Genomic DNA, 26,618 nt, shown 5'->3' with positions numbered 1-26,618 from the left:
TGTGAGTGAGTGTGTGTGTGTGTGTGAGTGTGTGTGTGTGTGAGTGTGTGTGTTTGTGAGGGTGTGTGTGTGTGTGTGTTATTTTGGTAAACGATGCTAATAGTTCAGATATATGAGAGTAGTCTAGGAGAAAATGTCCACTGTTTTTAAAGGACGGTAACACACTGATCTTTTGTAATAAACGAAAAGTATGGAGCCACAGTGCTAATCCTTTCTTTTGGTGGGAAAAAAAAAGTCTGACTCTTGTCAGGTGAACTGCTCAGCAAATAGTAAGTTTAATTCCTAACACCCACATGAGGCACAAGAATAGTTGGATTAACAACTCCAGTGTCATGCTGTCAGCTGCTGTTTATTTAAATTAAAATGTCACCATCCAGAAATAAATTAGTAAGTCGAAAAATGATAAATTTCTTAAACATACAGTCCTTTGGCACCTTGTTCAGATAAATCTATTACATTTGGGGTTTTTAGAACTTTACATACACTATTTCCATTTTGACATTCAGAGCATAGCAGGTTTGGTTTTGTTCTTGCTTATACCTCTCTTCTTCCAACCCTCCCTCACAAGTTCCCTTCCTTCCTACTCCCTCCCTCCCCCCCTCCTAACCTCCCCTCCTTCCCTTCTCCCTTCCCCCTCCTTACCTCTCCGCCCTCTAACTCACCCCCTTTCTTAATTGTTCCTATTTATACTACATGAGACAGGTAAAAAAAAATTCCATCAATACACAATTATCAGATGCTATAGTTACATGTCTAAGACCTGTTGTTTATCTTATGTTAAAATGAATTAACTACATTTTTACAGATTTCAAAATTCACTTCCTACACCCTCAGACAACTGGTTGACCTGGGTCCCCCTAGTCTGTGTTATTTCTATGTCTGACATGAGACAAGCATTCCCTCCCCATGAGCTTTCCCCTTGCTTCCTGTCATTTGAAGTTTACCCTTTTGCCCCCATCACGCCAACCCCTCCCCTGCTCTCATCCATACCCCGGGTTTAAGCTAATTCTTTGGCTCTGTGGTCACAGCCCAGCAGGCTGTTCCACTTCCTGAGCCAATCTGGTCCTACGTAGGGAGAACCAACATCTCAGAAAGAAAAACACTCCCCCTCTCTGTTTCCACCCGGAGTTTCTTGCCTGTGACTTTGCGGAATGAAAATAAGGCAGATGCACACTCTACCGCAGGTTAGTCAAATGTGAGACAGTCGTATACAAACATATCAGCATTAACAACATGGAGATATTTACTTGGCCGGGTTTTCCATTTTCACATAAAAATGCCTCATATTCGGATGCGAATTCAGGGGCGTTGTCATTGACATCCAGCACTTTAATAGCAACAGGTACTCGTGATATCTGACTGTGGTTCCCTATGGGAAGGAAAAGATAACATCAGCATTGAGGGTATTTCATTGTAACGTGCAACTAACTCAACGTTCTTCTTGAAAGCATGGATGTCTGTTTCAACTCCCCCTCGTGGGGGTGGTTTCAACATGGTGGTTATGAAGTCTGACCACTCAATGGGAAAAAATAGCCAGGGCTTCACTGCTTAAAAAAAAGTGTAAATTATTATTCCAAACACCATTTGCTGGAGCTTTGCTCTGAATCATTAAAAAGTTTCCCTGGTGAAGAAAGCTTTATTTTATTAATAAAGTCCATTAGACAAAAGAAAAAAAATCCTGTAGGCAACAAAGATTTATCTCTTTGTTTATCTTGGGTAGAATACAACCCAATGTTGTGCTATCCCTCATTTGACAGGCTATCTATGAAAGATGAACAAAAACCCAGCATAAGGGCAGAATCAAATCAATTGTTGATTGGTCCGTCACGATGAGTAAAAAATAATCTTAAAGATGGGGGATCACATTTTTTATGAATTTTATTTTTTATTAAAACTTGACCTTGGGATGGTTTTGGATAAAATAAGCCCAAGTCATTTTAATATTTTCGTTTTCATAAAGATTTTCATCAATGTACACAGATAATAATCTCCTAATCTTTCCAGGTCAATCCCAATAGCAAATAATTTAATACATAATCCTTAATCCTCAAGCCCTTAAATTTAAAAAGTTACACACACACACACACACACACACACACACAGAAATCTGGTCCATTAATACATTGCTGACTTGGGCCACGTGATAATTTTTTATTTGTAGTAAATACAATAGATTGACTCTGCCTGTAGAGTCTTTTGATGCCTTGTAAATTATGCAGAATGCACGGGGGATGGCCAATTATTTATTTGTGTTTCTGTGGCACTAAATATTTATAAGCAAGCCATGAGGGGGAAAGCGTTTGACTTCTGAATATAAAGAAATCAACTTGCATTTGATAGATCAAATCTGCTTTTTGATAATTGATTACATTCAGATCTCTAAAACCTTCGAGCACTCATCATTGTGTTTTTTCTTAAATATGATGGTATTTCTAAAGCACAGACCAAATGATCAGAGCCATGTTACAAATTTATACTTGGTCAACCCCACTGGCAATGAAATGCTACCTGATTTAAATCTGGTTAACTAGCATGGCTACTCTCCAGTATTCTGATGTGATTACTTAAGGATGGATGACTACTATCCTTTGGAATTCCAACCACCTGAGTCATGGAACATAATCTCACTTCTCCCAAATCAAGCCAATGGCCTTAGATAGGTCACCTGATACATCCTTTCTCTTTTACTATCTTATATCTAACGGATTAATTCATTCTTCATTCACAAAGAAAGCATGCACCTCCAACTTTTGATGAAAGAAAAAGTTTTATTTAAAAGTATAGCAGCTGACTTTAAGATAAGGAACTTATATTTCATACTTTATCTACTTGAGTAAATTAGATAAATAAGGCATAATGATTTGAAATAAGGTCTGATTATATGCTTAAAGTTTATATCTCTTTCTAGCCTGACCATGAGCTGAAGAGTAGTTACTGAAGAGTAAAAGGAATAATATAGTGTTGGCAGTAAATGATGTTTGGAGGTCCATCCTTGCCTCCTACACCCTACATGATCCTGATCAGTTTGTTTGACCTCATGTTATCCCTGCAGAAATTGAAACTCAAGAACGTAACATGTGATTTACAGAATTATGACATTATATGAGAAAACATTAAAAGTATTATGATCGTATTGGGCACATGGTCAAGGGGGATATTTCTTGCTGAGAGAGTAGCCAGGAAGACTGAGGCTACTATCTCCCCCTCCACAGAACTCTAAGTTCCTACAGCAGAAGTTACTTAGAGAGACACTCCAGATCCTTGGCTCAGGTTCTGGGGATGGGCTAGAGAAGCATAAAGCAGAGGGCTCTGAATTTCTTATAAAGAAGCTAACTTCAACCAGGCCAGTGTGGTTCAGTGGTTGAGCGTTGACCTATGGACCAGGAGGTCACTATTCAATTCCAGGTCAGGGCACATGCCTGGTTTGCAGGCTCGATCCCAATTAGGGGGCATGCAGGAGGCAGCCAATCAATGATTCTTTCTCATCATGGATGTTTCTATCTCTCTCTCCCTCTCCCTTCCTCTCTGAAATCAATAATCCTATCTAATAAAGAGGGAATATGCTAATTGACCCTCACGTGTCTCAAAGATGGTGGCACGCACAGCCAATAAGGAGGGAATATGCTAATTTACTGCCCTGCCCTCAAAGATGGCGGTGCCCACAGCCACAAGATGGTGGTGCCCAGTCCCCTCAGCCCCCCAGCCCAGAGCTGGCAGCCACCCAGGGCCACTCGAAGTTCAGGTAACCAGGGCCGGCTGAGGCTTGTGCTGCCGGCAGTGGCAGTGGCAGCAGCAGAGGGGTGATGGGGGCGTCACCTTCCCCTGATCGCCGGGTTGCCTCCCACCCCTGAGGGCTCCCGGACTGTGAGAGGGGGCAGGCCGGGCTAAGGGACCCCCCTCCAGTGCATGTATTTTCATGCACCGGAGATATATATATATATACTAGTATATATACACTAGTATAAAAATATATATTTTAAATAAGCCAACTTCATTTGCAAAGGAATGTGGAGAAGTTCAAGTCCATCTATGCACTAAAAATAATGGAGGTTGTTGTGAAAGGCAAATGGGGGAAGATTGGTAGAGTTGGTAGATTCATTGTAAGCCAGTAAGTGGCCAGAGAGAATCAGAAAGGGAGGGAAGAGAAGCCAAGGCATTCCTTGGCTGGAGCTGCGTAACTCAGTCTCTACCTTGATTGTCACAAGGCTATCTCCTCTTCTTCTGGGGTCATCTACTCTTCCAAGAACACTTAGTACTGAATTTGGGCCCTAACCGGGTAATCTAGAATGATCTCATATTAAGATTCTTTATTGAATTACATCTGCAAATACCCTTTTCCAACATATTGACACAGGTTCCCAGGATTAGGACCTGGACATATATTTTTGAGTTTGACCATTCAACCTCCTGCATTCCTCCTTCCTGAAAGCTATTTGGGACTGAATAGAATGGTACTATCCCAAATCTGCTCTTGTCCTAGCAAACAAAGATATAAGAAATTAATTTAGTTATACTTCCTTGCTTGAATTCATGTTTCAAAATATTATCAGATATAAGCTTAGATTCTCTTCTGAGAATTTTGTCATTCATTCATTTATTCTTTTATCATTGTTCTCTTTATTTGTTCAGTAAATATTTACCTCTGTATTCCCAGTTACTAAGACAAAGTTCCTACAGTTAAGGGATCTACAGTATTCCAGGAAATAAGGGTTTGTTGTACCCTCATGTACCCTACATATTATTCCTTTACAAAAAGCAGTGGAAGAATATTTTCTAAATTCATGGGAAATATTTAAAAGAAGGGATGACTTCTGAATTAGCTTTACATAGTGAGTAGACATATCCTGGGTGAAGAAAGGTAGACAAGTCTTTTAGATTGAAGTCAGCCACGTGTAGAAAGGCCCAGAAGCCCGGAGACCAAGCTGTTAATAAAATAATCAGTAGCTCCAATGGTGAGAGCATCCAGAGACCTGGCTGGTGGTGACTTCAGGGCAGAAAGTTGAAGCCAATCAGGAAGAGTCTTCTGTTATAATGAGTATAAACTATATCACATGATCATTGGTGAGCCAGTAAAAAAAATTCTTGAAATTTACAGTTTTAAAAATTATCAATAAAGCAGAATGCCAAGCACAGTTACTTTTTAAAAATATTTTTCTAGGTACACGAGTGTCCCAGAAATTTACTATGGCAATTCCTTGAAAGTGTTAAGAATAACACAATAAAATAAACAAGAAACTAGTACCCCACATCCCCCAAATATCCTCAAAATGTGTTATTATTGTCTGTATTAAATAACTGTGCATGATTAAAAATTTTGCAACTTATCATAATTTCCAACATGTCATCATTAAATGCTGAAAGTTCACTTTTATCTAAATTAATGAAATGATGGCAGTTCAAATTTTCAAGACATTGTAGAGCAATACAACTAATTAATTAAGCTTCTAAGAAAAATTATTCATGTCCTTCGTGACTGGCCCCAAAATGTTTGCCTTTCATCTGATACACAAACATTAAAGATAAAGATAATATAATTAGAAACTTGATTAGCATTCATTAAAGATTACTTTTCTAAACACCAGAGATGCGACTAAGTGGTCTGGAAGGAAAAGCCCATTTCAGTGGCCACAGGAGTCAGACAGTTTTTACATGTGATGAGAGAGAGACTGAAATGGTAGCGAGGATAAACAACTCCTTGACTTCTGCCATTTGAATCACAGCGACTCCCTGTCACCTCTCTGTCACACAGCCTCATGAACTGCCCATTAATTTTGCCCTTTGATAATCAAAGGTAATGGAACGCTGCCAAGTCCAAGTTACTTGGGAATTTGCTTCTAACTAGCTTCCATGAGCTGCTGTTTTCACAGGCATCGATTGAAGTAAACAGCCTCTCCATTTCAGACTATAAGAGAGAGGGGAAAAAAATTTGGCAAATTTAGATATACTAGTGAGGCTCAATAAATAATCCTTGAGCCTTCCATAAGCAGAAGGGCGGAAGCCGTGAGCAGTAAATTCCAGTCAACAGGGCCAGGCAAAATAAGAGAATTTATAATTGCGCCGGGGATGGAGGCACCGTGGAAGTTCATAAAGTGGGAAGACGTGAACTGAATATGTGATCGGAAAGCTGGCAACTTAGGAAATTTAAAATGAAACGGGTGGGAATTTGAAACATCATGGACAATCATTTCAGCAGTGGGTGTAGGCTCTCTACTGACTAAAGTTAAAACCTTTTGGGGTATATTTTGCCCATAAATGGTTTGATAATTTCTAAATCAGTAGCGATAATTTACCAATTCATAGGATATTAGCATCCAAACAAGTTGGAATATAATAGCCAATGGACACCAGCAGGGTAGGAATACCACCAGGGTTGTGTGTGTGTGTGTGTGTGTGTGTGTGTGTGTGTGTGTGTTAATCCTTACTTAAGGGATATTTTTTCCATTAATTTTTAGAGAGAGTGGAAGGGAGTGGGAGAGACAAAGAGAGAGACATCAATGTGAGAAAGACATATCAATTGGTTGCCTCCCGCATGCCCCCGAGAAGGGCTGGGGATCAAGCCTGCAAGAGAGTACATGCCCTTGACTAGAATCGAACCTGGGACCCTTCAGTCCATGGCCAATGCTCTAATCACTGAGCCAAACCAGGCTACCAAGAATATTTTGACTGGTTTTTCTCTTTACAGTATATTTTTATGCTTTACCCTTTTACTCTAGTAGCAACTGTATTGATGCCCTGGTTCACACACAGTCCCGTGAGTGCCTCAAACACATACCCAGAAATCTCTGCCTTCTAGTGTGCATAGAAAGAACCACTGACCACCAGAATTTTAATCGTTTTCATGACAGGATTGTGAAAATTCCAGCAAGCCAGGCTTTAAAGAACGTCACACTATTTTACTCCTTAAAAGCTGCCATATTTACACAGTGGTTGTGAATAAAATTAGAACCATAATCAGATGGTGGGATTGGTAGCACACGAACAAAGCTTATGTGTCTTAGCTTTTCTATTCACCAAGGAGTAGCTCTCTCACAAAAGGGAGAACAGCGCTTCCTCTCACTGCGAAAATGGTGGGCTTGCACATATTTGCAAATTCCTTGAACTCCCTGGAGAAAAGGACTCTTAAACGGTGACTTTGGTTAGGTCCTCACAGTCCCTGTCATTTTCCCTACTGACAGCGAGAAAGCATGCTCTCTGGCCACCCGACTTCCAAGTGCTTTCTAAATGGGGAGGACATGTGTGGGTCTCTTGTTTATTACATTCATTTAAGTGAACCTGGGAACAGTGGGGTCACCCCACCCTTTCCCTGCGTGTCTACAGGGAGCCCTCAGTATCTTCTCTCCAGCTCACGGGAGTTCAGGGCCAGGAAACCACCTTCATGGCCTAACATTTTGATCCTCTGGGGAAACGCTTTAGAAGCCATTGAGGTGAGAACTGACTTTCTGAACCTCTTAGATACTATATATTTTATTAACTATAAAACTGTAACAGTTACCTTCTAAATAAAGGCAACACATAACTGCATATACACATATAAAGACAGCTTATAAATGAAAAGGCAGTACTTGATGAGAGTGGAAATGTTATATTTTTTATTAATATGTTATTTAGTCTACTTTTAATTGTTTACTTATGCTTGTCACTTTTTTTCTCTGTTGTCTCTATTCTTTTTCTTTTAAATATATATTTTTATTGATTTCAGAGAGGAAGGGAGAGGGAAAGAGAGATAGAAACATCAATGATGAGAGAGAATCATTGATTGGCTGCCTCCTGCATGCCCCCTCCTGGGGATCAAGCCTGCAAGATATCTAGCATGACCAGCATCCCAAAAGCCTCTCATGTCTTCTCAGTCATTATGCCCGTCAGGCATGTGCCCTGACCGGGAATTGAACTGTGACCTCCTGGTTCATAGGTTGATGCTCAACCACTGAGCCACACAGGCCGGGCTCTATTCTTTTTTGTTTGTTTTGTTGCTGTTGCATGTGTATATGCATTGGGGTTTTCATTTGCTTTGTGAAAGGTATGCCTCATCATTAAACTGTATTGCTTCTGCTGAATTTGTAACTCAAAAATATCAATTCCCTCCTTTCACAGCCCTAAGTTCATGTTTATTATTTTCTTGTACATCTCCTTTCTCCATACTATAAGAGATAAGGAAATAAAATTCTATAATGAATTTATTATCCCTGATGCCCCCACTGGCGATCTAAGTCTTCTTTGCAGAATCTCTCATTCTGCCAACAATTTGCATTATGTTTCTATTACTAAATCCTTAGGTTTTATTTTCCCCTTAATTATTTCAAACAGGATCGATTCAAAAATACTGGAACTAAATTTCTGGAGATTATTTTTCTAATGCAATTCCACTTAAACCCCTTATAAAACAGAATCTTAATTATGGAGACTAATACTTGCAGAGGAATTATGTACAGAGTTATTTAATATTCAGTTTAAATGCTCACTCAATATCAACTTACAATAACAATTGTGTCCTCGATTCATACATGTACACACAAACACACATGCCCTTTATTAGAGAAGAAAATTAATATTGTAAACAACCCAGCACATACTGCATGATCTATTATACGCTATCTCTTTGAAGTGTATTCACTTACTATGAAGACTTTTTTCTCAAACGGGAATATTATTTCAGAGTATGGAAGGACTGAAATCAATTAATATGAGACATATCATAATAGATAGTAAAATATTATCATTTTCTAAATATCTAATGAGCCTAAAAAAATCAAATTATATGGAATCTAGTCAGCCTGCCCATATCTACTCAAAGTCTGAAAGTGGTAAAGAAATAGGAATCCCAGGTAGTCTGACCAAAATGTAAAATAAATAAATAAATAAATAAATAAATAAATAAAAACAAAACGTGTTTATTCTCCACAGGCTTTCTTTAGCATAGCACTTGTAAAACTTAATCTTAACCCCCCCCTAATTTAAATACAGATTACTTCCTAAACAATGCAATCCTATATAATAAAAGCCTAATATGCAAATTGACCAAACAGTAGAGCAACTGGTTGGCAGGGACAGGGCTGGCGAGCCAGCGATGCCAGCCCAGCCAAGGCAGGTGCCAGCAGGCAGAGGGAGGGGGTGGCGGCAGGGTGATGGGGCAGGGCCGGAGCTGCTCCCTGGTGGTCAGTGCACTCCCACAGGGGGAGCGCCGCTCAGCCACAAGCTGGGCTGAAGACTGGCAAGCAGTGGCCGGAGCCTCTCCTACCTCTGCTCCCCATGGGGAGAGGGCCTAAGCTGTCAGTCAGACATCCCCCGAGTGTGCAGGCTGGGCACAAGAGGGTGCAGGCTAGGCTGAGGGACTACCTCCCCTGCCCCCGTGCATGAATTTTTGGGCACTAGGCCTCTAGTACAATAATAAACAACATCAAAAGAAAGGTTTAATGATTCTATTTACATGGAATTTTCTATTAATATATTTATATTTAGAAATATAATCATACTTAAAAAAAATTCTTGGGGTAACTGCCTTAAAGTTTTTTGCATGAGATCAAGTTCTGCAGGGGAAGTGGGCCAAGCAAACAATAAACTGGATAAATCTTTAGGGTGTATTCCTGTGTATTTTTATAAGATTATTATCCCCATGTAACCACTCCCCAGATCAAGATATCTGGCATCACCAGCATCCCAAAACCCTCCCATGTACCTCTTCTCAGTCATTATGTCTGTCAAGCTAACTCGATCCTGTTTCTTAACAATATATTAGTTTGTCTTGCACGGAACATTATAAAAATTGAATTAATAGAGTGTACACACTTTCGTATCTGGCTTCTTTAGCTCAATATTGTATTTGTAAATTCATTCATATGTTTGCATGTAGCTGTAGTTCATTCTTTTCCATTGTTTGGAAAATAATTTGTATTGTACATATACCACAGTAACTGTATTGTATATATACCACAATTTATAGTATTTGTAAATTCATTCATATATTTGTGTGCAGCTGTACAGTTCATTATTTTCTATTGTTTGAAAAATAACTGTATTGTATATATGCTATAATAAATGTTATATATATATATATATATACAATTTATTGATTTATCCTCATACTGGCAGATACTTGGGTTGTTTCAGTTCATGTTATTCTGAAAAGTGCTATTATAAATACTTAGTGTAGTTCTCTTGGTGCACAAATATATGAACTTAGATATGTTATATACTTAGGAGTCAAGTAAAATATTGATTGTAAGCTATACAACCAATCAGCTTCAGTGTATGCTTCCAAATATATTTTTAATATGGATGTACCAATTTACACTTTGCCCAGCAATGTATAAATACAGCAGTTGTTGCACATCTCTAACAATATTTGTTAAAGCAGGTTATTATTCATTTTTAATTTCACCCATTGCAGATGTATGTCATTGTATTTCAGATAGATCTGAATTTGCAATAACCTGATGATTAAATGTGAAAGACCTATTATGCTTACTGGCCACTTGAATATCTTCTTTGGTGACGTACCTGTTCAAGTTTTTGCAATGTGTTTTTTTTTGTGTGTGTGTGTTTTTTATGTGAAGTAGCCTATAGGTGGGACTTATATTCAGATAACTGATGATTTTTTAAAAATTGATTTCAGAGAGAAAGTGAGAGGGAAAAATAGAAACATCAATGATGAGAATCATTGCTTGGCTGCCTCCTGCTGGGAACTGAGCCCGCAACCCGGGCATGTGCCCTGACCTGGAATTGAACCTTGACCTCCTGGTTCATAGATCCATGCTCAACCACTGAGCACACCAGCCAGGCAAGTTTTTGCCATGTTTTAAGTTGGGTTGTCCATGTTTTCCTAATTGGTGTGCATAGTCTATGTTAAGAAGCTGAGTCCTTTGCTAGATGTGGGCATCACAATACCTCTTCCTCTCTGTGGTTTGACACAAAATTTGAAAATTCTATTACCTTTTAGGAGACATAATTACTTTTGAAATTTACATCTCTGATCTATATGAAGATTACTAATATTGTCTGAGAGGTCAAAGTTCAATTTTACCTACTGAAGATATCCAATTCACAATCCAGTCAATACAATTGAAAGTTCATCTATGGTATCTTTGCCATAAATCAGTTGAATTTTTGAACAGGTCTGTTTCTGGAATTTTCTGTTCCATTATTCCATATTTCTATCTTTATTGTTATATAATGCTCTCTTAATAACTCTCTATATATGAGATAAATGCTCTATATTGCAATTATGAGTATGATGAGATCAACAATTATGGTTTTCTTTTGACTTTTTTTTCATTATTTTCCCTTTAAAGTTGTACGTACATTTTAGTGTTATTAGCTGAACTTTGTGTGTGTGCACATACACACACAGCTGTCGGACTTTTGATTGATATTGCAAAGAATCTATAGATAAATTTAAAGAGAACTGTCATGTTTTATATTTGAATCCCCAAATAGGGAACTTTAGATATACTTACTTATTTATTTATTTAGAACTTAGTTAATTTCACTAATGTTTTGTAATTTTCTGGTTAAAAGCCTTGCATATCTTTCATTAGATGTCGTTACTACTTAACTGAAGTCACTTTAGTATTTTAAGTAGTATTTTTGTTTTATTTTCTGAGAAGTGCTAAAAAATAAATATCGGGTTCTTTAATAATAATTCTACCAGGCATGCAAACTTTACTTATTATTAATCAATAGGTTTTGTTTTCATGTCTGGGTACTCAATCATGTGGTCTGTGAATAGTGAGAACTTTATTTCTCCCTTCCCAATATTTATATTTTCATTTCTTACTTGTATCTGATTGTACTGGCACAAAACCGTCAGTATAATTGCATACAAATAGCAATAGGAGACAACCTTATCTCACTTCCAATCTCAGTGAGAAAGCTTTCAATATTTTCCCATTAGGTCTCATATTTCCTATGATTTTCTATAGTTGCCCTTTATCAGATTAAGTTCTCTTCGATTTCTAGCGTGCAAAGAGCCCCCCTCACCTTTTTTATGAACAAGAGATGAGTATCTCACAGTTTGTGCATCTGTGGAGCTTGATCTTATGTTTTTTTTCTCTTAATATTTTAATTTATACTAATAGGTTTTCAAGTGTTATAATCTGTCTTTGTATTCCCTGGGTGCAATATTATATTTTTATATTAGTGGCTTTGAATTGCTAATTTGCTACCTAGGATAACATGAAGCAGGCTGTTAATTCTTCTTTCTTGTAATATTCTTGTCAGGTTTGAGCAGTAAAATCATGCCGGCATCCTGACATGAGGTGGAAATGCTGCCTCCTTTACTTCTCTGATAAACTGTGTGTCAGATACACTGGGGCATGACAATTTATGCATGAAGAGTTAGTAATCACGGATTTAATTTATTCAATACAGAAAGTGATAGACATATTTTTGTTTTTCTTATTTATGGCAGTTTGAAAAGACTGCATTTTTCAACTCAGCCTATTTCACATGTATTTTCATATCTTATTGGATCAATATATTAGTAATATTCAATTACCATATTTTTAATGTCTATAGTCTGTAATGATGTTTCCTTCCTCATTGCTGATATTGGTAATGTGTACCTTCTCTATTTTTTTTTCTTGCACGATTTTATTAACTTTATTCATCTTTGCAAAGAAATAGCTTTTGGCTTTGTTGAATGTCACTACTGAACATGTCTTCAATTTCATTATAGTCTATCCTAAATTTATCTTCAGTGCTCTACTAGTTCTTAATTTTCTGTTCACTTCTAGTCTTTTTGAAGTGGATGCTTAGATTGTTGATTTTTTTTTTTAGCATTTTTTCTAGTGTAGACACTTAAGGCTAATTTCCCTCCAGGCACTGTGAGCTGTAGTCTATAAGTGGTATGGTGTCATTATTTTATCATTCATTTTAAAAATGTGCTCATTCCCTTGGTGATTTTCGTCTGTATTTCATGGATCATTTAGAAGTAAGTTTATGGCTAAATTTCCACTATTTGGGATAATGTCACTTTTTCATTATTTATTTCTAGTTTAATTCCATTGCATTAAGAAAACGTACTCTGCACATGTTGAGACTCATTTTATGCTTCCATTTTGACCATTTTGGGTAAATGTTTTAAGTGTGTTTGATATGATTTTTCTCTAATTTTAAAAAATTATTTTAAAATATTTTTCTTGATTTCAGAGAGGAAGGGAGAGATAGAAATACCTATGATGAGAGAGAATAATTGATCAGCTGCCTCCTGCATTCCCCCCACTGGGATCGAGCCCACAACCCGGGCAAGTGCCCTGATCAGGAATCGAACCGTGACCTCCAGGTTCATAGGCCCATGCTTAACCACTGAGCCATGCCAGCCTGGTCAAGTTTTCTCTAATTTTTGAGTGCAGTGTATTTTACATTTCAGTTATATAACTTTACTAATCATAATATTCAAACTTTCTATTCTTACCATTTTTGTCAACTTGTTTGATTAGCAGAGGCTTATATTTTAAAATCTTTATCTACAAGCATTAATATGTCTATTTTTTTCGTTTGCTTCAGTCAATTGCTTATATACTTGGCAAACAATATCTTAGGTCAGTGATGGCGAACCTTTTGAGCTCAGCATGTCAGCATTTTGAAAAACCCTAACTTAATTCTGGTGCCGTGTCACATATAGAAATTTTTTGATATTTGCAACCATAGTAAAACAAAGACTTATATTTTTGATATTTATTTTATATATTTAAATGCCATTTCACAAAGAAAAATCAACCAAAAAAATGAGTTCGCGTGTCACCTCTGACACGCGTGTCACAGGTTCGCCATCACTGTCTTAGGTACATGAACATTTAGGATTTTTATATTATCTCCCTGCTGAATTTAATCATTTATCATTAGGAAATTTTTCTTTTTCCTTTCGGTAATATTTTTTCTCCTTCCTCTATAGCTGAACTACTCTCACTTGGTTTGAATTTCATACATCTTTTTCAATGCGTTCCGTCCTCATGTGTTCTTATATTTAAGGTTTATCTCTGATAAGAAACATGATTTGAAAATTGGTATTTTTTTCCTAGTCTGACAATTAATATCTATTCATTGAAGCATGTAGTTTAATTACATTTAGTATGAATGTTTATACTAAACATGGGTTTTAATTTCTTTTTTTTTTAAATATTTTATTGATTTTTTACAGAGAGGAAGGGAGAGGGATAGAGAGTTAGAAACATCGATGAGAGAGAAACATCGATCAGCTGCCTCCTGCTCACCCAGTACTGGGGATGTGCACGCAACCAAGGTACATGCCCTTGACTGGAATCGAACCTGGGACCCTTGAGTCTGCAGGCTGATGCTCTATCCACTGAGCCAAACCAGTCAGGGCGGGTTTTAATTTCTTATGGTATCTATCAAATGTCTTTATCAGTTATTGCTTATGTTCCCTCCTTTCTATCTTTTTGGGATTAATATGTTTTAATGACTCTTTGTCCTTCCTTAGCCTATTAGTTATATAGTCTTAAATTAATAGCATTTTAGTGGGAGCCTTAAAGGTCATATGCATATATGTGTCCTTGACTTATTAGAATATGCCTTGAGTAATGTTTCAAACATTTTACGTGCCAGGCAAGAACCTTTACAACACATTGATTGCTTGTGCCGGTTTGTTATACCCTTCCAGTATCTGGTCTTTAATTTTGGATATGAGGAAGGAAAAGATATTGTCTCCCTTCACACAGGGTTGGATCATCTCCTCACAGGAGGATATGCATAGATGGATCTTTGATGACGTCAAGACTGAATTTCAGCCTGACCGGTTTGGCTCAGTGGATAGAGCGTCAGCCTGCGGACTGAAAGGTCCCAGGTTCGATTCCGGTCAAGGGCATATTCCTTGGTTGCAGGCACATCCCCAGTGGGAGGTGTGCAGGAGGCAGCTGATTGATGTTTCTCTCTCATCGATGTTTCTAACTCTATCTCTCTCCCTTCCTCTCTGTAAAAAATCAATAAAATATATTTAAAAAAAAAAAAAAGACTGAATTTCAGATTATAAAAGGGCGGATTTAATTTCTGGTTTTCCTTGACTTCTAGAGCCCATCCTGCCTGTCCAATTTGTTTCACTTTTTAGCCTCTTAGCACATGCTGTCTGATTGCTTTCAAATCCTCTTACTCCTACACATTTTAAGAATCCGTTAAGTGCATCATGGGGAAAAGGTACCAGAATGCTCTGATACCTTCCCTTCAATGACCTCCTCCCTGTAGCCGTGGCCTCTCAATTTCTGGACACCTTGGGAGCCCTGAAGTACAATGGTGTCTCTACTTTCCCATGAGGCCATCACCCACTCCAGATTATCGATCTCAGCTTGGTTTCTATGGCCTGTGAATTCCATCAGTTAAAGCCCTGAAGGGAATAAACATGCTACATTTAGGAGTCACCACAATTTGCTTCCTTCCTATGGTGTCTTGGCTTAAGTACTGGAAGCCTTCAAACATTGTTCCCCGCCCCCATGCCCCCCCACCCCCCTAGTTTTATAGTTATTCCCAGCAGGAGAGTTAGCAAGATAGAAACTACCATCACAGACATAAGAAAAATATTTAATTATTCCCCCATCACACTGGGGTGTAATATGCTCATTATTTCCCCGAGAAAATTAAACCATAAATCACCATGTATTTGATGGACCATGGACACAACTATTACTATAAAATGACCCTAATCCTGCGTGAGGCAGTGCCCAGAAGAATTCATGTATGGTATGAATAATTAAGCTGGTGTTATCTTTAGTTAATGCTCTGACTACTAAGCCAGACAGATTGCCGGAGACTGCTTTTTCTCCGTCTGTGCTTTGGCCACAATAAATTCTGCATGTATTGTGACAGTGGACCAAGATATTGAGTTAAAAAAACAAATCCATAATTCAAGATAAATGATTAGCAGAGGTGGCTGGAGTGATTGCAGTACAACCCGTCACCTCAGGGTCAAGGACATGACAAGGAAAGGGATGATGTTGATTTATTCCCAGAAGTAAATATTAAATGGCTTGACTACGTGAGAATGTGAACATAGCTATACATGGTTATATCTATACATTGCTACTTCTGCCAACCGCATTTGTATCCACAAAACCATCTATCAATGTGTATTAGGAACATAAGTAGACACAGAATATTACATATTCCTTGACTAAAACAAAGGAGATATATGAGATACATTGGGTAAAATATGCAAATCTATAAGTAACAGGAAGCACTATGTATTTTTTTAATAATTGTGTTTGCAGGGACAAGCAGAACACTTGTCCATAATGACACTGTCCAATTTGGGATGGCTAAACTTCTCTCTCTATCTTTCTCTCTGGTTATAGGTAAAAATTAGTTGCTAGCTGTACTAAGCTCGCTTTTTCAATATCTACCCTATTAAAGAAAGGTTAATAAATTCTTCCTGGACCTAGTAAATCTATCAGGCAAATTCGCAATGCAGAAGAAAGAGAAGCTGATGTCAAGCTTATTTTAGAACCTTATGAGATAGTGAGAGAACACAGGCCGACACTGGGACCCTCAGTGATGCTGGAAAAACAACTGCAACTAGTGGAGAAAAAGCAGCAGTGCCGGAGGCTTTCTGTTTGAATGTATGGGGATGGCCAAAAGCTCTGTGTGCTACCAGAAATACCTTAATTAAAAACACACACAAACATGTCAAAGACAAAAGTGAAAAGTGGTTTTTTCCCTTAACACATCAGAACAAAAGGAAAAGATGAGCGAAACGCGCTGCAAGCGGAAGGCTAAGTTCCACGGCCGGCATCTGCCTTTTTGCTTTTGCCCATAATCCACCTGATTGCGCTCTCCTTCCTGACATGGCCTGGCCTTCTGGGGGCACAGCTTTGAACAAAGTACGATGTAATCTAATTTATCTCCACATATCAGCACATCCCCCTTAAAACATGAATCATTTTCATGTGGGTTTCCCCCATCGAGGTACTGGAATCCATCCGTGGAGAAGGAACCACTTCAGTTGATGTTTCCTGTGCTCCACTGGGTGATGGAGAAAACTGCATGATTGGGGTCTAAGCTCTGAGGATTCTTTATATAAGTCTCTCTCAGTACAATCCAATGGACAGTGAAATCCTCCTTGCAACCCCAAACCTTACTCCATGAGTAATCCATGCTTACCACATCAGAATATCGTCATCATCATCACCATCAGCAGCAGCAGCTTAAAAAATATTCGCTGTTTACCAAACACTTACTTTCATGTGTTTCATGGCACCATGTTTTCATTTTTATGTATTTTTATTTTTTAAGTATATTTTGATTGATTTCAGAGAGAAAGGGAGAGGAGAAGAGATGTAGAAACATCAATGATGAGAGACAATCATTGATCGACTGCCTCCTGCACCCCCCCGTCCCCCCACTGGGGATTAAGCCTGGAATCGAACCGTGACTTCCTGATTCATAGATTGACGCTCAACCACCGAGCCATATTGGCAAGGCTCATTTTTTAAAAAATATAGTTTATTGATTTTTCAGAGAGCGGAAGGGAGAGGGATAGAGAGTCAGAAACATCAATGAGAGAGGAACATCAATCAGCTGCCTCCTGCACACCCCCCACAGGGGATGTGCCCACAACCAAGGTACATGCCCTTGGCCGGATTCGAACCTAGGACCCCTCAGTCCATAGGCCATCGCTCTATCCACTGAGCCAAACCAGTTAGGGCTGACCAGGCTCATTTTTATGTAACACTATGGATAAAGTAACATGATTATTCTCTCCCATAAACATTTCACATACAGTCATTGTCATTTTCAAAGTCACTGTTCCAACTTCCATTCAATCAACAAATACTGACCTTACACCTCCTGGGTGCCAGACCCTCTTCTAGAACAGGAGATACCAAATAGCGAAACCAACCCAACAACAACAACATTCAACATGGGGTTAGGGGTGGGGACTCCCAGGTACAGATGAAACTGAGGACACAAATGAAACCAGAAAAAGTGAGAGAGAAATGTGGGGAGGGTGTAGCCCTCCTAGGGAGGTATCACCGCACCACCCGACTTCTTTTCCCTCCCTCAGGTGTACGAATGGCAGACACAGGACTGCAGAACCAAGTTGCCGGTGTGTGGACCTTCTTTCTCTACAACCAATCCCCTCCTTTCTCTACGTAACAGTCTGAGCATTCACCTCAGTAAGGTCATATGAGACTGACGCCTTTTTCTTGGTGTTTGCTGGAAACTGTCTCCACGCTCAGCAGAGGCCTGTTGGCCACCAGGGATGATCTGAGTCACGGCTCAGAAGGTCAAGGGTCAAACGCGTCCTGCACTCCTGTAAACGGATGCCACGAGGAGAGCACAGTCCCTTGGTGGGGGCACGTGTCGCTTTCTTTGGAATTCCCTCTTAGGAAGGGAACACGTGAGTTTCTGGAATCCCAGCTATTCAAGCTGGACCCTACCCTACGGGGAGAGGGTGGAATCATAAATTCATGTCATTTAAAATAGCTGCAATGAAAACGGAGGCAGTTTTTTCTTGAATTCTTGGGACTAGCAGAATGTGTGGTACAGTTAGACTCAATGGGTCTGGTTTTTGGGCCCAGAAACATTGATTAGGGAAAAACAACAATAACCACAACAGCACAGCCTTGAGCAGGCTCCATATGGTAAGAACCATAGTGAGAAAATCCCTTCTTCATTTAAGACTCTTTCTCTGTCTACACCAGGGATCTTGTGAGGATTGGGACGGCAGCATTAATGCTGGCTGTATTTTTATACATTCTCCGTGAAGCTTTGATTCCAGGAAGAGCGAGCCTGTCCTAGCATTGTAGAAATTTAGATTTCAAGCCAACTGGTGAGTAGGTTTTATAGTTTAGCAAATCCCAGTTATCATTAATAGGATGTAAATTCCACCTGGATATTTACTAGGGCGAGCAGTGATGGCGAAACTTTTGAGCTCGGTGTATCAGCATTTTGAAAAACCCTAACTTAACTCTGGTGCCGTGTCACATATAGAAATTTTTTGATATTTGCAACCATAGTAAAACAAAGACTTATATTTTTGATATTTATTTTATATATTTAAATGCCATTTAACAAAGAAAAATCAACCAAAAAAAATGAGTTCGCGTGTCACCTCTGACACGCATGTCATAAGTTCGCCATCACTGGGCTAGGGAGACCACAACAGAGGTAGGTGCCCTTGACCAGGAATCGAACTCATGACCTCTTTGGTTCGAGGGCCTCGACTCTGACCACTCAGCAAAACCGTCAGGGGCTTACCTACCAAATATAAATGGGCTAAGTTATAGCTTGAAGTGACTCAGTGAAACTCAATTAGGAGTTGTTATAATCATTTTCTTCCTCCTCTGGTTCCTGCATTGAAATTACAGGTCATGCATTCACAGCAGGACAAATTACTGTTTCCCCTGCAATCAGGTTGGCTCTGATTTATTCTATATCTTTCAGGATTTCTGCCCACTGAAGTCTTTTTTTTAAAAATATATTTTATTGATTTTTTACAGAGAGGAAGGGAGAAGAATAGAGAGTTAGAAACATCGATGAGAGAGAAATATCAACCAGCTGCCTCCTGCACACCTCCTACTGGGGATGTGCCCGCAACCAAGGTACATGCCCTTGACCGGAATCGAACCTGGGACCCTTCAGTCCGCAGGCCAACGCTCTATCCACTGAGCCAGACCGGTCAGGGCTGCCCACTGAAGTCTTAATCTTTGGTGATGATGTGGCTCTCAGCATTCTCTACTGGAAACCCCCAAACCAAAAACAAACAAAAAACCCCAAAAACACCAATAACAAAAAACTCCGCAAATGAGTTTCACTGTGTAGTTCCTCATCCCAATATTCATATTTATTTCCAATTAAATGCACGAGAGCAATTCAGAATTTTGTAACTTCAAATATTGCCTATCCTGGTGATTTTTCATAACTGTGAGAATAAAAAGATTCTCTAATTTTTAATTTCTTCCACATAAACCTTCATTATAATTTCTTCTCAGGAAATTGTTGGAATTTGCTCAACACTAAAAAGAATTAATTGCCTAATGTATTAAGGCAATTAAACAAATCATTTCATCATATGAATAACAATGAGTATAGTTTCACGCTAACGGGAAAAGGAAGGCAAAGGAAGGGAAGAGAGAAAGGAAGCTAATAATGATGCATGCTGGTTTATTATTCAGTTAGTCTGAGTATACATTATACAGATGGCAAAACAAAGGCATAAAGAAACTATCTCACTTCCCTGGAGTAAAAAAATTAAAAAAAAATACTGATGCAACACAGGCTTGAAATTCATGTATGACTCGTTCCAAAGAACAGCCAAATCCCTTGCGGTTTTAGAATATTTGCCTTAAGTTTTAAGTTGATACAGACACCATAGGTGTGGAGTTACAAAGCCATCTGCTAGCAGAAAGGATTACCCCCAAGAAGCAAATCTAGGGTAAAAATAATTTGCCATAAATACTCTCTCACTTTCCAAAAAAACAAACAACAAAACAAACAAATGCCGTCTGAGAGATTAAAAAACACATTAGCATAAAGGAGACATATACTCATATGTCTAAGATAAAGATTGTCCAATCACCTTTTGAGCCATCTTGACTAAAAGGTCCATATGGGCAGAATTCATTAACATAGTGAATAAGAAAAGCAAAGAGTTGGTTTATGTGGTAGCTGTACAAAACCAGTAAAGTGACAAAACCTCTGGACTGGAATGCAGGGTTAGGATAAGATTAATAATGTGTATGTGTTTTTTTTAATAGTTTGCATGTAGCAGGAACTATATGTGCTCTGCCTGTGCTTCAAACTCCACTTTATGAAAACAGAAAGGTAATTATATTACATTGAGTTGTGCTGAACTTTCCAGCTCAAATATTTGAAGATGTCTATGAAAACTAAGCATGTTCTTATACTACCGGTTAATTACACAATGGCATTAGGTATTAGCCAATGTTCTTTCAGCCAAACGGTAACTATTCATAGTCTAGTCCTGGTTTATGTGTTCTTTCTCCATTCATTTACTCAATCAATCATTCCTTCATTCAGTAAATACTTATTGAATTGTAAATAGGCATTCAGTGTTATTGAATATTTATTACCAAATACTCTTGTAGCTGTGGGGATGATATCAGTTTACAGCATAAGACATTCTACCCGTGGGGAAGAATTCATGACCAATATACATAACAATGAGCAAATTATATGATATGTCAGAAAGGATTAAATGTTAACAAACAAACAAAAAAGGCAGAGTAAGGGAAATCTAATACTGGCGGGGGCTAGGGTAGGGCAAAGACTCAAAGATGGAGCCCATCTTGACTATAGCAAGAGGGTATGTATTCCAGGCCCAGGGAACAGCTACTGCAAAGATTCTAAAGGGAGAAACTGACTAACGTCTGGAATAGTCAATCACAGATTTCGGGATGGTTAGCAAAGAAAATTATTTTCTTGGGGGTAGCAATAGACTTGCACATAACAGTGACAGACTGCGAAGAGAATTAAGCAACATCTTTTTCTTGATTACCAAATTGCGATAATGTAAGACAAAACTACTTTAGGTTTTAACAAAGAATTAGGCTTGGGTTATTAACTTTAAAGTATGCAACCAACTGCTGTTCCTGGATGGAGGATGTTTTATTTCCTTAGGAAACCTCTCTTCTGATCTAGCCCCACCTCAGAAGTTTTGCAAGAATTCTGTGCCCTTTTATTTTCTCATATATTTTTTTAAAAATATATTTTTTATTGATTTCAGAGAGAAGGGAGAGGGAGGGAGGGAAGGAGAGAGAGAGAGAGAGAGAGAGAGAGAGAGAGAGAGAGAGAGAAACATCAATGATGACAGAGAATCATTGATCCGCTGCCTCCTGCACGCCTCCTACTAGGGATTGAACCTGCAACTCAGGCATGTGTCCTGACTAGGAATTGAACCATGACCTTCAAGTTCATAGGTCGATGCTCAACCACTGAGAAACACCAGCTGGCTTCTTTTTCCATATGGACTGATGTATTTTATCTCTTTATGAAGAGTATTGAGCGTATTATAAGCAGGTGTTTACAAGCACTGTAAGATATACAAAAAGTACCCAGTAAGATCATTTACTCACTCAGTGAATCTATGTCTATCATTTATAATGTGGTCCTTTGTATGCTATCAGATATGAGGATGGGAGAGAAGTATAAGGTGTAGTCTCTGCCCTTGGTGACATCAGTCCGGGAGGGAACAGGTGGCACGTAAACAACTAACTCTAATTATAAATTAGATCACCACTGCCTTCTCTGAATTCCCATATAATCTCAGCAACATATATTGCTTCCAAATGGAGTAACATTTGGTTTGAACCTTTAAGGAAAACTAGTATTTGAAAAGGCAGAGACATGACAGGCTATTCAAGGCAGAAAACAATAATGTCATAAGGAATGGTCCAGGGGGACCTAGTGATAAGCAAAAAGGGTTTTGATAAAACCGTGTAGATACAAGACATCCATCTCTACATAGCTTGGGGGTGGAAACATTTTACACTTTTCTGTCCTAAAACATTTTCCACAAGTTTAAAATTATAGCCACGCATTATTATTGGTAATTGAGATCTTGAAGAGAAGTATTCTAAAGGAACAATTCATCATTTAAACTGTTTTATTTATCAAGAGGCCTTTAGAGGATATGTTCATGCACATTATAAAACGATGATTAAGAAATTAGTTCATATTGCACAATCTAAATCTATTTTTTTTTTACCTAGACTTGGGAAGTTTATTGTCTAATGGGGAGAATGAGAAATGTCCGTAAGTAATTATACAAAGCACAATTGCATTCCTACTCTGTGCATTTACTCTTCTAAGTCCATTAAATCTATTTTGAATCTTTAAATTATGATCAGTAAATAAATACCAGCCTTCATGACTCAAACCCAGCTAGTGGAGCCAAACATGAGCAAAAGGACGAGCATGTTCAATGTCAGGAAGGGTTTGCAAGGTGCTGACTTATTTGAGTTGGGGTAGGAGATGTGATAATGGTAAATAATGTTGGAAACAGCAATAGCATTAGCTGTCATGTCTCCATCATCTACCAGGTGTCACACTGGATATCATTATATACTACCTCTTATTCCCTTAATATTCATTTACTGAAAATTAAATCAGTATGACTACATTTGAGATGATGAAACTACAAACACTACTTTTAAGAAATAAGGCAGGATTCCCCGCATTTCTGGGCCTCAGTGTAACAGTCTCAAAAGGTGTTCTGGCCAAACATACAATCCCTTCTCTTTCCCAGAAAAATTTCTGGGCTCTCAAAGATAAATTCCTTTCTATTGTCCCTCACATCTCACCCCAAACTTGACCCCGTGTTTTGTATCTAATGGTTATTCAATAAATGTTTATTAAGTTACTAGCTGAATGAAAATAGAATTAAGAGGTGGGTAAAGGACTGGATGGATAGATGGGTGGATGGATGGATAAACCGGTATGTCACAGTCAGGGCACATACTAGAATCAACCAATGAATTCACAAATGAGTGGAACAACAAGTGGATGTCTCTCCGTGTCCCTGTCCCTGTCCCTATCCCTATCCCTGTCCCTGTCCCTATCCCCTTCCCTCCCCCTCTCGAGATCAGAGTTAGCACAACCACCTCCAACTTGTGTTTGAACTTTATCATCTGAACACATAAGTCTGGGCCAACAGCCAAGTCCTGGGCTGCCAGCAAAAGGGAGGCAAGCCACAGGTGCAAGTGATGATGATGACCAAGCATCTCCGTGGTTATCAGCTCGACTGTCATGTCAGCCATATTGCTTATGTTCAATAACCCTTATTCTACTTAGCATGGGCACCATAGGCATTCACATAACATTCATTACAGTGAATTGTTAATTGTTCTATTTTATTATTAGTTGTTATTGTTCATCTCTTCCTGTGCCTAATTTATAAATTAAACTTTATCATAGGTTATGTATGTATAGGGAAATCATAGTATTTATAGGGTTCGGTACTATCCACGGCTTTAGGCATCCACTGGGGAGTCTTGGAACTTATCCCCACTGGATAAGGGGGAGCTACTATATATAATTATTTAGAATAAAAATTGAATTTTACAAACCCAACTTCCTGCTGATCATCATCTACCTAATATTGAAAAACCAAATATGTTTTTTTTTCAAAATGGTTAACAAGAGTTTTCGGCTAGGGGAGGAGCTGGTCTAGGTCAATCAATCCTTTGCAATTGATGGTCTCAGTCTGAGTATCACTAGGAAACTTGTTAAATATGCAAATGCTTGGGCTGCAAGTCACACCCAATGAATCAGAAACTCGGAGGGTGGGGCCCAGGAATCTGCGCTTCAGTCAGCTCTCCTGGTGGGTGCAGGGCATGCTGAGCTTTGGGACACCCCAGCCTACAGGTGTGTTTTATGATAACCATGAACTATATTCTGAGCAGAGCCTTGCTACTCAAAGTTAGTCCACTGGACAGCAATGTCAGTGTCATCTGGGAACTAATGAACAACGCAGAATCGGTACTCCAGACTTATGCCTGGAGTTTAACTTCAAGAAAATAATAAAATTCACATTGAATAGGTAGTTCAGGGATTTCAGGGGGATGGTTAGTTGTGTTTTTTTTAAATTTTTATAATCCTTTTGTTGGATAAGTAGGGAGGTATGGCTGGAAAATGCTTTAAAGCCTTTAGAAAATACATCAGGATTCTGGGTAGTTTCTAGAAGCCTCCAAAGTGAAATAAAAAATACATAAATAAGGCTCTCTCTCCAACAGCAAAATAAATGGCTAATGGAGCAAGGGAGACCTTCATTAATAACACTTAATAATAGCCACTAATGTTATTGAGCATCATGTTCTAGTGTCTGCTAGCCCCTGGAGACCCAAAGATGAATAATTTAGGGTCAGCAATATGTAACAATCAAATGAATGACTCCACCTAGTAAAATTAATCATCCCTTGCAATGTGCCAGGCATGGCACTAAGCGCTAAAAAGGTGGTTTCTCTATTTTAGTCACACAACATTCGTATGATACTGATATTATCATTCACATGTCGCGAGGAAGGAAATAGAACCTCAGAAACATGCAGCGACTTTTTCAAAGTCACATAATAAATATGAGGCCCAGACAGAATTCAAGCAAAAAGCTATTTGTCCTAAACTCCTTCTTTGATGACAGAAGTGAGAAAAGGCATTGTGAGGCGGTCAGGGGGAGTCGGTTGAGAAAGAAATGGGTTTTAGACTCAAATCACAGAGTGCTACCCAACATCATCCCTTTCCCTGTGTCTCTCCCACAAATGGTTCCAAATGTTTATCTTTGGGAAAGTAAAAGTAATTACTACCATTCATAACCAGTTCCTCATGCAGCATAAGAACCATTATACATGACCACAGATATGTCAGATGAATGTTATTTGTCTCAACACCAAAGTACACCAGAGTTTCTCTATCTTCATAGTCTGTTGTTTCATGAAGTATGGGGAGGGGGGTGGAGTAGGGGAAACTGACACATTTAGGGTGAATAAAACCAGTGGCATGACAGAGACAAAGAGATTAACTAATGTAAAGTAATTCTTAGTTCTTCAATGCTCATTTTAATACATAGAAACAATTCCCTTCCCTCTTCACCTCAGAACATAAATATAGGTACAGATCTATTTATCTATCTATCTATCTATCTATCTATCTATCTATCTATCTATCCATCCATCCAGACACCTTATCCTGGTAAAAGTGTAACAAATAATTTCCATGTGAATCAATCAGCTATTATTTGTAATGTTTTTAAAGCAACAGGGTAACCACAAAAATGGAGAGGCCTCATCCTAGGAAAATGATTTTCTATCGCATTTTATCTTGCTTTCTCTATTTGAAAAATGGGTCCAATAATACTTGCCCTTTACAGACCTCAGAGCAATGCTGTAAGAATTAATGAAATATGTGTAGAGAGCTGTAAGCTGGATGAATTAAGAGATCATCACTGTTCTTCTATTGGATTCTTTAAATAAAATTGCCAGTACAACTAGGACCCAACCTTTGTGGATAAGGCAGATATAAGAACGTAGTAGTAATGTAATTTTTAAGGAAGTCTTTGTTGTTTAAATCAAGTGCTTACATCAGAAGTCTAAATTTCAAATGGATATGATAAATAAAACATTGCTTTTCCTGAGGGGGGGGGAGAATAAACACATTTGAGAAGTGAAAAACCAAAAAAGGGATGATCTTCAAACGCTGTAGGCTGACACACCTCAGGTTGCCACCTAAGCCTCAGATCAGATTAGGGTCATTAGATCCATGATCCCAAGATTTAATAAGTGGACAACCCTGGCTTCTTTCTCTAATTCATCAAAATTAGGTGAGATACTCCTCTAGCCTCCCCTGTGCAGCTGTTGCTTGGCTGTGTGGGAGTAAAATGTCAGTTCAATTTTTCATTTTTTGCTTCCAGATGTTTGGGCATCGCACAGTTACAGGTGTATAATTGTTTTAAAATGCGCTCAGATGAATGCAATTGAGTTCTACTGTTTTTGCCTTTTAGTCTTTAACTATAATAAGAAGAGAAGGCACTCTATTGTTTTAAAATCTGAAACAGGATCTGAAATTCACATCTTCCCTGACCTAGTACTCCAACAATGGACCTGTATACATTTATTGTTGTTGTTAATCCTCACTCAAGGATATTTTTTCATTGATTTTTTTTT

At 38.5% G+C, this 26,618-nt stretch overlaps 1 protein-coding gene across 1 annotated transcript in view; it reads right to left on the bottom strand.

Moving 5' to 3' along the window:
- LOC102244392 (cadherin-8) overlaps positions 1-26,618 on the bottom strand; it is a 110,222-nt gene that overhangs the window by 52,816 nt on the left and 30,788 nt on the right. The window contains exon 2 of the mRNA XM_005860128.2: positions 1,248-1,369. The gene's annotated coding sequence lies outside the window, so the exon portion shown is untranslated. The remainder of the gene's footprint in view (positions 1-1,247; positions 1,370-26,618) is intronic.

This window comes from Myotis brandtii, unplaced genomic scaffold (genome assembly GCF_000412655.1).
Source record: "Myotis brandtii unplaced genomic scaffold, ASM41265v1 scaffold1314, whole genome shotgun sequence".
Lineage (NCBI taxonomy): Eukaryota > Metazoa > Chordata > Mammalia > Chiroptera > Vespertilionidae > Myotis > Myotis brandtii.
The sequence above is the reverse complement of the archived record's forward strand: the minus strand, read 5'-3'. Positions and strand labels throughout refer to the sequence as shown.